Genomic DNA, 10,968 nt, shown 5'->3' on the forward strand with positions numbered 1-10,968 from the left:
AACGGCTTGTGCTGCAGGGTGGCCCTCTGTGGGATCAGGAGGGCCCCCCCTCCCGAGCCTGCAAGGAGGCCGCCGGGTTTTACAGAGCGGCCTCCTCAGCTGGCGAAGAGCCCGGCCGCTGCTGGTAATATACCAGCGGCAGGGGGAAGAGGCTCTTAAGTGGCAATTAATTGACCATTTAAGGGCCTCAATTGGCTGGGACAGGCAATTTTCAACCTCTCCCACCGCAGGTAAAATGGTAGCAGAGGTGAGTAGGTGACAGGAATGGCACCCCAACATCCCCCTCGATTTTATGCCCCCGCCCCCCAGCCTCCAGTCAGCTCCCAGTAGGGGGTATAAAATTCCAGCCCATTATTTTTGAGAACTTACTATACTTACATGTTAGTTGCACATTAAACTCACCGCTGAAAGTTAGGGCTGGTAATTAAGAGCATAAGTAACCTTTTCATGATGTAATAACTGTTAATGCAATACCAATCAAACTCTGGCCCAGAAAGGGAACAATTCAAACTGTTGAATCTCATTCCTGCATGCAGATAATTATTGTTCGATATTTTTAAAATGTCAGTTTTAGTTTTTAAAAAAATATTTCTTACTTTTCCTTTGTCCCTTTTCTCTCTCTTTTAATGCAATCTTTCTTTCTCTCTTCATTTCTCTTTCTGTGCCAGATTTGACTTGAAATCATCCATCTTGTCTGTCAGTCCTCTGTTTCTTTCACAATCCTTAAGTCAACAACAACTTATATTTATATAGCACCTTTAATGAAATAAAACATCCCAAGGTGCTTCACAGGGACATTATAAAATGAAATATGACACGGAAATAGGTGAGGATTTATACGATTAGTTTTCATCTGTGTTCACTATGGAGGAGGACGATTTAGATGAAGAGATCAGAGAGGGGGATTGTGATATACTTGAACAAATTAGCACTGAAAAGGAGGAATTAACGGTTTTAGTGGGCTTAAAAGTGGATAAATCCCCAGGCCCAGATGAAATGTATCCCAGGCTGTTATGTGAGGCAAGGGAGGAGATAGCAGGGGCTCTGACACAAATTTTCAAATCCTCTCTGGCCACAGGAGAGGTACCAGAGGACTGGAGGACAGCGAATGTGGTACCATTATTCAAGAAGGGTAGTAGGGATAAACCAGGTAATTACAGGCCAGTGAGTCTAACATCAGTGGTAGGGAAACTATTGGAAAAAATTCTGAGAGGCAGGATTAATTTCCACTTGGAGAGGCAGGGATTAATCAGGGATAGTCAGCATGGCTTTGTCAGGGGGAGATCGTGGCCAACAAACTTGATTGAATTTTTTAAGGAGGAGGGTAAGCAGTTGATGTAGTCCACATGGACTTCAGTAAGGCTTTTGATAAGGTCCCGCATGGCAGATTGGTTAAGAAGGTAAGAGCCCATGGGATCCAGGGCAATTTGGCAAATTGGATCCAAAATTGGCTTAGTGGCAGGAGGCAGAGGGTGATGGTCGAGGGTTGTTTTTGCGAGTGGAAGCCTGTGACCAGTGGTGTACTGTAGGGATCAGTGCTGGGACCCTTGCTGTTTGTAGTGTACATTAATGATTTAGACCTGAATATAGGAGGTATGATCAATAAGTTTGCAGATGACATGAAAATTGGTGGTGTTGTAAATAGTGAGGAGGAAATCCTTAGATTACAGGACAATATAGATGGGCTGGTAAGATGGGCGGAGCAGTGCAAATGGAATTTAATCCTGCGAAGTGTGAGGTGATGCATTTTGGGAGGACTAACAAGACAGGGGAATATACAATGGATAGTAGGAACCTAGGAAGTACAGAGGGCCAGAGGGACCTTGGTGTACATCCATAGATCACTGAAGGCAGCAGCACAGGTAGACAAGGTGGTTAGGAAGGCATATGGGATACTTGCCTTTATTAGCCGAGACACAGAATATAGGGCGGCACAGTGGCGCAGTGGTTAGCACCGCAGCCTCACAGCTCCAGGGACCCGGGTTCGATTCTGGGTACTGCCTGTGCGGAGTTTGCAAGTTCTCCCTGTGACCACGTGGGTTTTCGCCGGGTGCTCCGGTTTCCTCCCACAGCCAAAGACTTGCAGGTTGATAGGTAAATTGGCCATTATAAAATTGCCCCTAGTGTAGGTAGGTGGTAGGGAATATGGGATTACTGTAGGGTTAGTATAAAATGGGTGGTTGTTGGTCAGCACGGACTCGGTAGGCCGAAGAACCTGTTTCAGTGCTGTATCTCTAAATAAAAAATAAATAAATAAGAGCAGGGAGGTTATGATGGAGCTGTATAAAACACTAGTTAGGCCAGAGCTGGAATACGGTGTACAGTTCTGGGCACCACACTATAGGAAGGATGTGATTGCACTGGAGAGGGTGCAGAGGAGATTCACCAGGATGTTGCCTGGGCTGGAGCATTTCAGCTATGAAGAGAGACTGGATAGGCTAGGATCATTTTCCTTAGAGCAGAAGGCTGAGGGGGGGGACTTGTTTGAGGTATACAAAATTATGAGGGGCATAGATAAGATAGATAGGAAGAAACTTTTTTCCTTTAGCGGAGGGGTCAATAACCAGGGGGCAAAGATTTAAGGTTTCGAGGGGATTTGAGGAAAAATTCTTTCATCCAGAGGGTGGTTGGAATCTAAAACACACTACCTGAAGGGGTGGTAGAGGCAGGAACCCTCACAACATTTAAGAAGTATTTAGATGTGCACCTGAAACACCATAGCATACAAGGCCAAATGCTGGAAAATGGGACTAGAACAGATAGGTGCTTGATGGCCGGCACAGACACAATAGGCTGAAGGGCCTGTTTCTATTCTGTATAACTCTATGACTCTATGACTGAGCTACATAAGGAGATATTAGGACAGATGAACAAAAGCTTGGTCAAAGAGTTAGGTTTTAAGGAGTGTCTTAAAGGAGGAAAGTGAGGTAGGGAGGCATAAAGGTGTAGGGAGGGAATTCCAGAGCTTAGGGCCTAGGCAACTGAAGACACTGTCACCAATGGTGGGGCAATCAAAATAAGGGATACCGAAGAGGCCAGAATTAGATGAGCGCAGATATCTCGGAGGGTTGTGGGGCTGGAGGAGATTACAGAGAAATCTCATTGGCTAAGAAGATACACTGTTGGTCCCATCATTGACTCAGGTCTCAGAAGCCCTGTTGCCCTCGCCTCGCTATTTATCAGTTTGCACTTCCAGCAAGTTACAGCGCATAAAGTTTTCAAGCTGAAGGGTGCAAGAAAAAGCTGATCTAATGCCTCACGTGGCGAGATGCCATGATGAAGTAAAATTTGGCTGAATAGATCTGTCGTTCTAGCTGCTGGTCAGTAGGGGCCTTTGCACTACAAACATTTTATATATAGAGCTTCCTGCTAGTGCACAATGATGTTGAAGCACACCGTAGTTTAAGCTCAAGTAATTAATGTCAGGAAGGTGTAGGGGAGGGAATGAAGAGGGTAAAACGAAGGTGGTGGTTCCCTTTCAATTCTGTGTTTCCTCAGCACCATTCAGAAAGTGTGATTTGGGAACTTTACTCAGACAATTAACCCAACTGAATGGAAGTTTTAGAGAGAGTTGATCAATTTTACCAGAGTAGAAAATACTGTAAAATAAAGAGCACTGGTCAAACTAGTGTAAATATTGCACTCACAAGTACAAAAATGCTGAAATACAATGGAATATAGGAAGGAACAGAGGAATAGGAGTAGGCCACTCAGTCCCTCGAGCTTGTTCCACCATTCAACAAGTTAATAGCGACTCTATTTACCTGCCTTTGTTCCTTGGCCCTGAATACCCTCACCTCATAAAATTTTATCAATTTCAGTTTTGAAATATTCAATTGGTCTAGCCTCAACAGATTTTTGGTGGGAAATTCTAAATTTCACTATCCTTTGTGTGAATAAGAGCTTCTTCACATCATCCTGAATGGTCTAGCTCTAATTTTAGTTATAAGATTATGCTTCCTTGCTCTGGACTCTTCTATTTCTCTCTGTTTATCCTATCAAATGCATTAATCATCTTAAATGCCTCAATTAGATCACTCCTTAGTCATAAACTCAAGGGAATTACAAGCCTAGTGTATGCAACCTGCCTCATAATTGAATTCTTTTAGACCCAGTCTTATTCTGATGAATCTACACTGGACTCTCTTTAAGGCAAATATATCCTTCCTGAGGTGTAGTGCCCAGAATTGAATACAGTACTCAAGATGGGGGTCTAACCAAAGCTCTGTACAGCTGTACTATAATTTCCATGCTTTGTATTTCAGCCCTCTTGAGACAAAGTCCAACATTCGATTAGTCTATTTAATTATCTTTTTGTACCTGTCCACTAGTTTTTGGTGATTTCTGTACATGGACTCCTAAATCTCTGCTCATCCACTGTTCCGAGCTTCTCAGCATTTAGAAAATACGCTGATTTAACTTTCTGAGGTCTGAAGTGGATGATTTCCCACATTAAACTCCATCTGCCACAGTTTTGCCCATTCACTTCATCTATCAATATCCCTTTACAATTTTCTGCTCCCATCTACACAATATACTGTGCCATTGCATTGTCATCAGCAAACTTAGTTTTTTTTATTGGTTTCATGGGATGTGGGCGTCACTGGCTAGGCCAGCATTTATTGCCCATCCCTAATTGCCTTTGAGAAGGTGGTGGTGAGCTGCCTTCTTGAACCACTGCAGTCCATCTGGTGTGGGTACACCCACAGTGCTGTTAAGGAGGGAGTTCCAGGATTTTGATCCAGTGACAGTGAAGGAACTTACATGCACGGTTCTCTATCCTTTCAACTAAGTCATTTATAAATATCGTGAAGAGCTAAGGCCTGATTACAGGTCCCTGGGGGCACCACTTCTCACAATTTGCCAATTTGAGTATATACTTCAGAACCAATTTGCTACCCAAGCCAATAAGCTGCCTTCATATGCATGCATTCTCATTTTTATTAATTAATTAATTTGTTAATATTTATTAGTCTCTTATGTGGAACCTTGTCAAGTGCCTTCTAGTAGTCCATATAAATAACATCCGTAAACACCCTTTATCTACCAGGATAGTTACCTGCTCAAAAAATCAACTAGGTTTGTTAAACATGACCTACCCTTTTCAAATACATGCCAGTTCTCTCTGATCATCTCATATTTGCACCTATCATTCAAAACATTCAGACAAAGGCAGACCTCGGTAGACTTGATATTTACAGTTTAAAATTCTGAATATTTTTCAAATTCATACCCTTGTGCTCAAATATGTGTGTAAGTTCATCTTTAGTCCCAAGTAAATTATTTCTGTAGTTAAACATTTCAGCCATATGATAACCTGTGGGACAAACATTGAGTCAAGCAAATAATCCAACCTTCCTTGATTCATATGTGCTGCAGAGTATGTCCTTATTGGACTAACAAGCAGTGTGACATGGTCTGTGTAAATATAATAATGGTGGACAGATAAAACATCAAGAGACAAATAACCATTAAATAACTAAATAAGTATAGATTGAATTTCAGGACACATTTTCCTCCACAATTTAAAGTTGTAGCTATATATATTTAATATTTCTGTACTGATATGGCATTCAAGTATATACACAAAATCCAGTAAAATCAAGACATGAAGTTTTTAAAATAAGTGATTATTTTGGATTTCCTTCACAAAGATTTAGGTTTTACAATAGTAACTATTTATCAACTAAATATTTGAGTACTATTTCATTGAGTAAAGCAATGTGATGGTTTTATACCACGTGAATTTGCTCTGAACAGAGCAAATTCACATGGTGTAAAACCGTAAAATTATTTCACTCAATGTTATCGCTGTCACCATGAAAACCTTCAAACAATTTTTACTATCTCATTTTTTTGTAATTGGTTTTACACTGGTTACAGAATACTACTTTAGTTTTTAGGTTTTATCATTCTTTCCCCATTACACTTACCTCTATGGCCTTGATGGGCTATTTGTCCCAAGGCCCCCAATAATGCCGGCAATCTTACCTGCATCCCACTCCTGTATGGTCCAGTGCATCAATATTTAAATACACTGTGAGGGTTCAAAAAGCGCGCTAACCCACAGTCGGAGAGACAGAGAATGAGAAGCTCAGCCTGAGGAGCGGGAGCGGAGCAGAGCCGGGGAAAAAAAAAAAATCGAAAAGTGACATCAGAATGATGTCACATTCAACAGTGAGAGCAGGGAAACAGAAAGCAGCTGGGGTCAGTATTCAGGTAAGCTCTTAATTTAAATTGAAATCAAATATAGAGGATTATTTGATCGATTGATTGGTACATAAACTAAAAACTAAAGTGGATTAAAGAGCTAAAGACCAGTGGGAAATTTAGAAAACAAATTAACATCTACTTATATAAAATAGAGATGCAGGGCCAGGCGATGTGTTGTACCTGGATGATGTGGGAGCTGGTGGACCCCATTGTGGTTCCTGGTGAACACATCTGTAGCAAGTGTTGGCTGCTCAAGGAACTCCGGCTCAGAGTTGATGAGCTGGAGTCTAAGCTTCGGACACTACGACACATCAAGGAGGGGGAGAGTTACCTGGATGCTGTGTTTCAAGAGACACAGTCACACCCCTTAGATTAACTACCTTAAATTCGGCCAGTGGTCAGGGACAGGAGGGTGTGACTATGAGTGAGGCAGGTAGATGGATCCACGAGGTAGTGTTGCAGGAGCCTCAGCCATTGTCCTTGTCCAACAGGTTCTAGATTCTTGCTCCCTGTGTGGACGAGAGCAGGGACTGTAGGGAACATGAGCAAACTGACCATAGCACCGTGATACAGGGAGCCATTCAAGTGGGGGGAGAAAAGAGAAATGTAGTCGTAATCGGGCATAGTATAGTTACAGTTATAGTTATAGTACAGACACTGTTCTCTGTGGCCAGGATCGAGAGTCCCGAAGGCTGTGTTGCCTACCTGGTGCCAGGGTTCAGGACATCTCATCTGGGCTGCAGAGGAACTTGGAGTGGGAGGGGAAATATCCAGTTGTCGTGGTCCACGTAGGTACCAACGATATAGGTAGAATGAGGATAGAGGTTCTGCTGAGGGAATATAAGCAGCTAGGGGCTAAATTGAAAAACAGAACCAAAAAGGTAATAATCTCTGGATTACTACCTGAGCCACGAGAAAATTGGCACAGGGCCAATAAGATTAAAGAGGTGAATGCGTGGCTCAAAGATTGGTGTGGGAGAAATGGGTTCGAATTCATGGGACATTGGCACCAGTACTGCGGAAGGTGGGAGCTGGTCTGATGGGACAGGCTCCACCTAAATCATGCTGGGACCAGAGTCCTGGTGAATCGCATAACTAGAGCTGTAGATGGGCTTTAAACTAAATAGTTGGGGGGAGGGTTCAGTTGCATGGAATATTAGGAAAGAGAAGGTAGGAGTCCAGATTATTGATGAGGCTGATTGTTACCAGAAAATAAAAGGTAGGGACAGAACGTGTGAACGTCATATTGCACCAAGAAATCGTACAAGAGTAGAGAAATATGATAATAGAACAAATTTAAAGGCTTTGCATCTGAATGCACAAAGCATTCAGAACAAAATAAATGAGTTAACAGCGCAAATAGAGATGAATGGGCATGATTTAGTGGTGATTACTGAGATGTGGTTGCAGGGAAAGCAGGTCTGGGAATTGAATAACCAAGAGCACTCAGTATTTCGGAAGGATAGGCAGGAAGGAAAAGGAGGAGGTGTAGCTTTGTTAGTAAAGGAAGAGATCAGTGCTGTAGTGAGAAATGATATAGACATTGGAGATCAAGACATAGAATCACTCTGGGTAGAAATAAGATATAGCAAGGGAAAGAAGTCCCTGGTGGGAATAATCTATAGTTCCCCAAACAGTAGTTCTGCAGTGGGGCACAGTATAAACCAGGAAATACTGGGGGCTTGTAAGAAAGGTATGGCAATAATCATGGGTGATTTTAATATGCATATAGACTGGATTAATCAAATTGGCAAGGGTAGCCTCGAGGGAGAGTTCATTGAATGTATTAGAGATTGTTTTTTGGAGCAATATGTTGTGGAACCAACCAGGGAGCAGGCAATTCTAGATTTGGTATTGTGTAATGAGATGGGATTGATTAATGATCTCATAGTTAAGGATCCTCTAGGGAAGAGTGATCATAGAATGCTAGAATTTCAAATTCAGTTTGAGGGTGACAAACTGGAGTCCCACACTAGCATTCTGGAGTTAAACAAAGGCAATTTCACAGGCATGAGGACAGATTTGGCCCGAGTGGACTGGGCAAGAAGACTAAAAGGTAGGACAATTGATGAGCAGTGGCAGATGTTTAAGGAGATATTCAAATCCTCCCAACTAAAATATATTCCAGAGAGGAAGAAAGATTCTAAGAGGGGGAAAAACATCCATGGCTAAGCAAGGAAGTTAAGGATAACATAAAGACAAAACCTAAGGCATACCATATTGCAAAGGCCAGTGGGCAGGCTGGAAGATTGGGAAACTTTTAAAGATAAACAAAGAGTTACTAAAAAAGTAATAAAAAGAGCAAAGGTAAATTATGAAAGAAAAATAGCGCAAAATATAAAAACAGATAGCAAAATCTTCCATAAGTATATAAAAGGGAAGCGAGTAGCTAAAGTGAATGTTGTTCCTTTGGAGGATGAGACAGGGGATTTAATAGAGGGGAACACAGAAATGGCAGAGACACTAAATCAGTATTTTGCCTCAGTTTTCACGGTGGAGGACACTCGTACCATCCCAATAGTAACAGGAAATGCAGAGGTTATAGAAAAGGAGGAATTTAGAACAATCATCATCACTAGAGAAAAAGTACTGAGCAAACTATTGGGATTGAAGGCAGACAAGTCCCCAGGGCCTGATGGCTTACATCCTAGGGTCTTAAAGGAAGTAGCAGTGGAGATAGTGGATCTATTGGTTATAATATTCCAAAATTCCCTGGATCTGGGAAAGGTTCCAGTGGATTGGAAAAAAGCTAATATAACACCCTTATTCAAAAAGGGAGGGAGGCAGAAAGTAAGAAACTATAGACCAGTTGGTTTAACATCTGTCGTTGGGAAATTGTTCGAATCCATTATTAAGGAAGTAATAACAGATTTAGAAAGTCTTATGAAGGGTAAATCATGCTTGACTAATTTGCGAGAGTTCTTCGAAGCTGTAACAAGTAAAGTAGATAATGGGGATCCTGTAGATGTAGTATATCTGGATTTCCAGAAGGCATTTGATAAGGTGCCGTTCAAAAGGTAAGATCACATGGGGTTAGGGGCAAATTATTAGCTTGGATAGAGGATTGGCTAACCAACAGAAAACAGAGGGTCGGAATAAATGTGTCCTTTTCTGGCTGGCTGGGGTGCCATAGGGTTTGGTCCTCGGGCCCCAACTATTTACAATCTATGTTAATGACTTGGATGCAGGGATAGAAGGTACTATAGCCAAATTTGCAAATGACACTAAAATAGGTGGGATAGTAAGTTGCAATAAAGAAATAAGAAATTTCCAAATGAATGTGGATAGGTTAGGTGAATGGGCCAAAAATTGGCAGATGGAGTTTAACATGGATAAGTGTGAGGTTATCTATTTTGGTCGGAAGAATAGAAAGGCGAATTATTATCTAAATGGAGAGAAACTTCAGAGTGCTTTGGTGCAGAGGGATCTGGGTGTCTTCGTGCATGAATTGCAGAAAACTAGTATGCAGGAACAGCTGGTAATAAGGAAGGCAAATGGAATTTTGGCATTTATTGCTAAAGGAATAGAGTATAAAGGTAGGGAGGTGTTGCTGCAACTGTACAAGGCATTAGTGAGACCGCACCTGGAGTATTGCGTACAGTTTTGGTCCCCTTATTTGAGGACGGATGTAGTTGCACTACAGGCAGTTCAGAGGAGGTTCATTAGATTGATTCCAGAGATGAGGGGTTTGTCTTATGAAGAGAGATTGAGCAGTTTAGGCCTTTACTCTCTAGAGTTTAGAAGAATGAGAGGAGATCTAATTGAGGTATATAAGATGATTAAGGGGATTGACAAAGTAGATGTAGAGAGGATGTTTACTCTTGTGGGGCAATCTAGGTCATAGTTTTAGGATAAGGGTAGCAGATTTAAAACAGAGGTGAGGAGAAATTACTTCTCTCAAAGGGTCATGAGTCTATGGAATTCACTACCCCAGAGTGCGGTGGATGCTGGGTCATTGAGTAAATTTAAGGAGGAGATAGACAGATTTTTAATTAGCAATGGGTTGAAGGGTAATGGAGAACGGGCAGGAAAGTGGAGTTGAGGCCGAGATGAGATCAGCCATGATCGTATTGAATAGCGGAGCAGGCTCAAGGGGCTGAATTGCCTAGTTCTTATGTTATGTTCTTATACTGCTGGTCAAGGTGTGTGCACTATTTATCTTTTGCCCCACCCCCACCTCACTTGCTTATAACCTGTGACTTTTCTAATATTTGTCAGTTCCGAAGAAGGGTCACTGACCCGAAACGTTTACTCTGCTTCTCTTTTCACAGATGCTGCCAGACCTGCTGAGTGGTTCCAGCATTTCTTGTTTTTATTGCACTATTTCACATGTCTGCTGTCCAGTTGAATAATATGACTCTTTTGATGTTATCTCATGAGATAGCTATAACAATGGCTTATGTAGAATGTACTTTGATTAGAACTGGCAGCTCTTGTAGGTTATTGGCAACATAACAAAATTCATTCCATGATCCACCCAACAAGGCATTGCTTATAAATAGGTTTGCTTAGATTTTATCAGTGTAAAGGCATAAATAGTTGCCTAAAACTACATAGATCCTCAGTCTTACCAGTATAAACTGCAGGGGCTCTGACTTGAATAAATAGTGGTGATAGATAGAATTTCAGAATAGTAGGTTGTGAAATTCGATAAGGCCCAAAAACAGGTTGGGTTTGCAATGTGCAATTAACCCATGCCCATTCCTTCCAATGGAATTGGGGTTGCGTTCACTGGTACCGCAGTTGGATGAACTG

The sequence above is a fragment of the Heterodontus francisci genome, chromosome 13, assembly GCF_036365525.1.
Source record: "Heterodontus francisci isolate sHetFra1 chromosome 13, sHetFra1.hap1, whole genome shotgun sequence".
Taxonomy (NCBI): Eukaryota; Metazoa; Chordata; class Chondrichthyes; order Heterodontiformes; family Heterodontidae; genus Heterodontus; species Heterodontus francisci.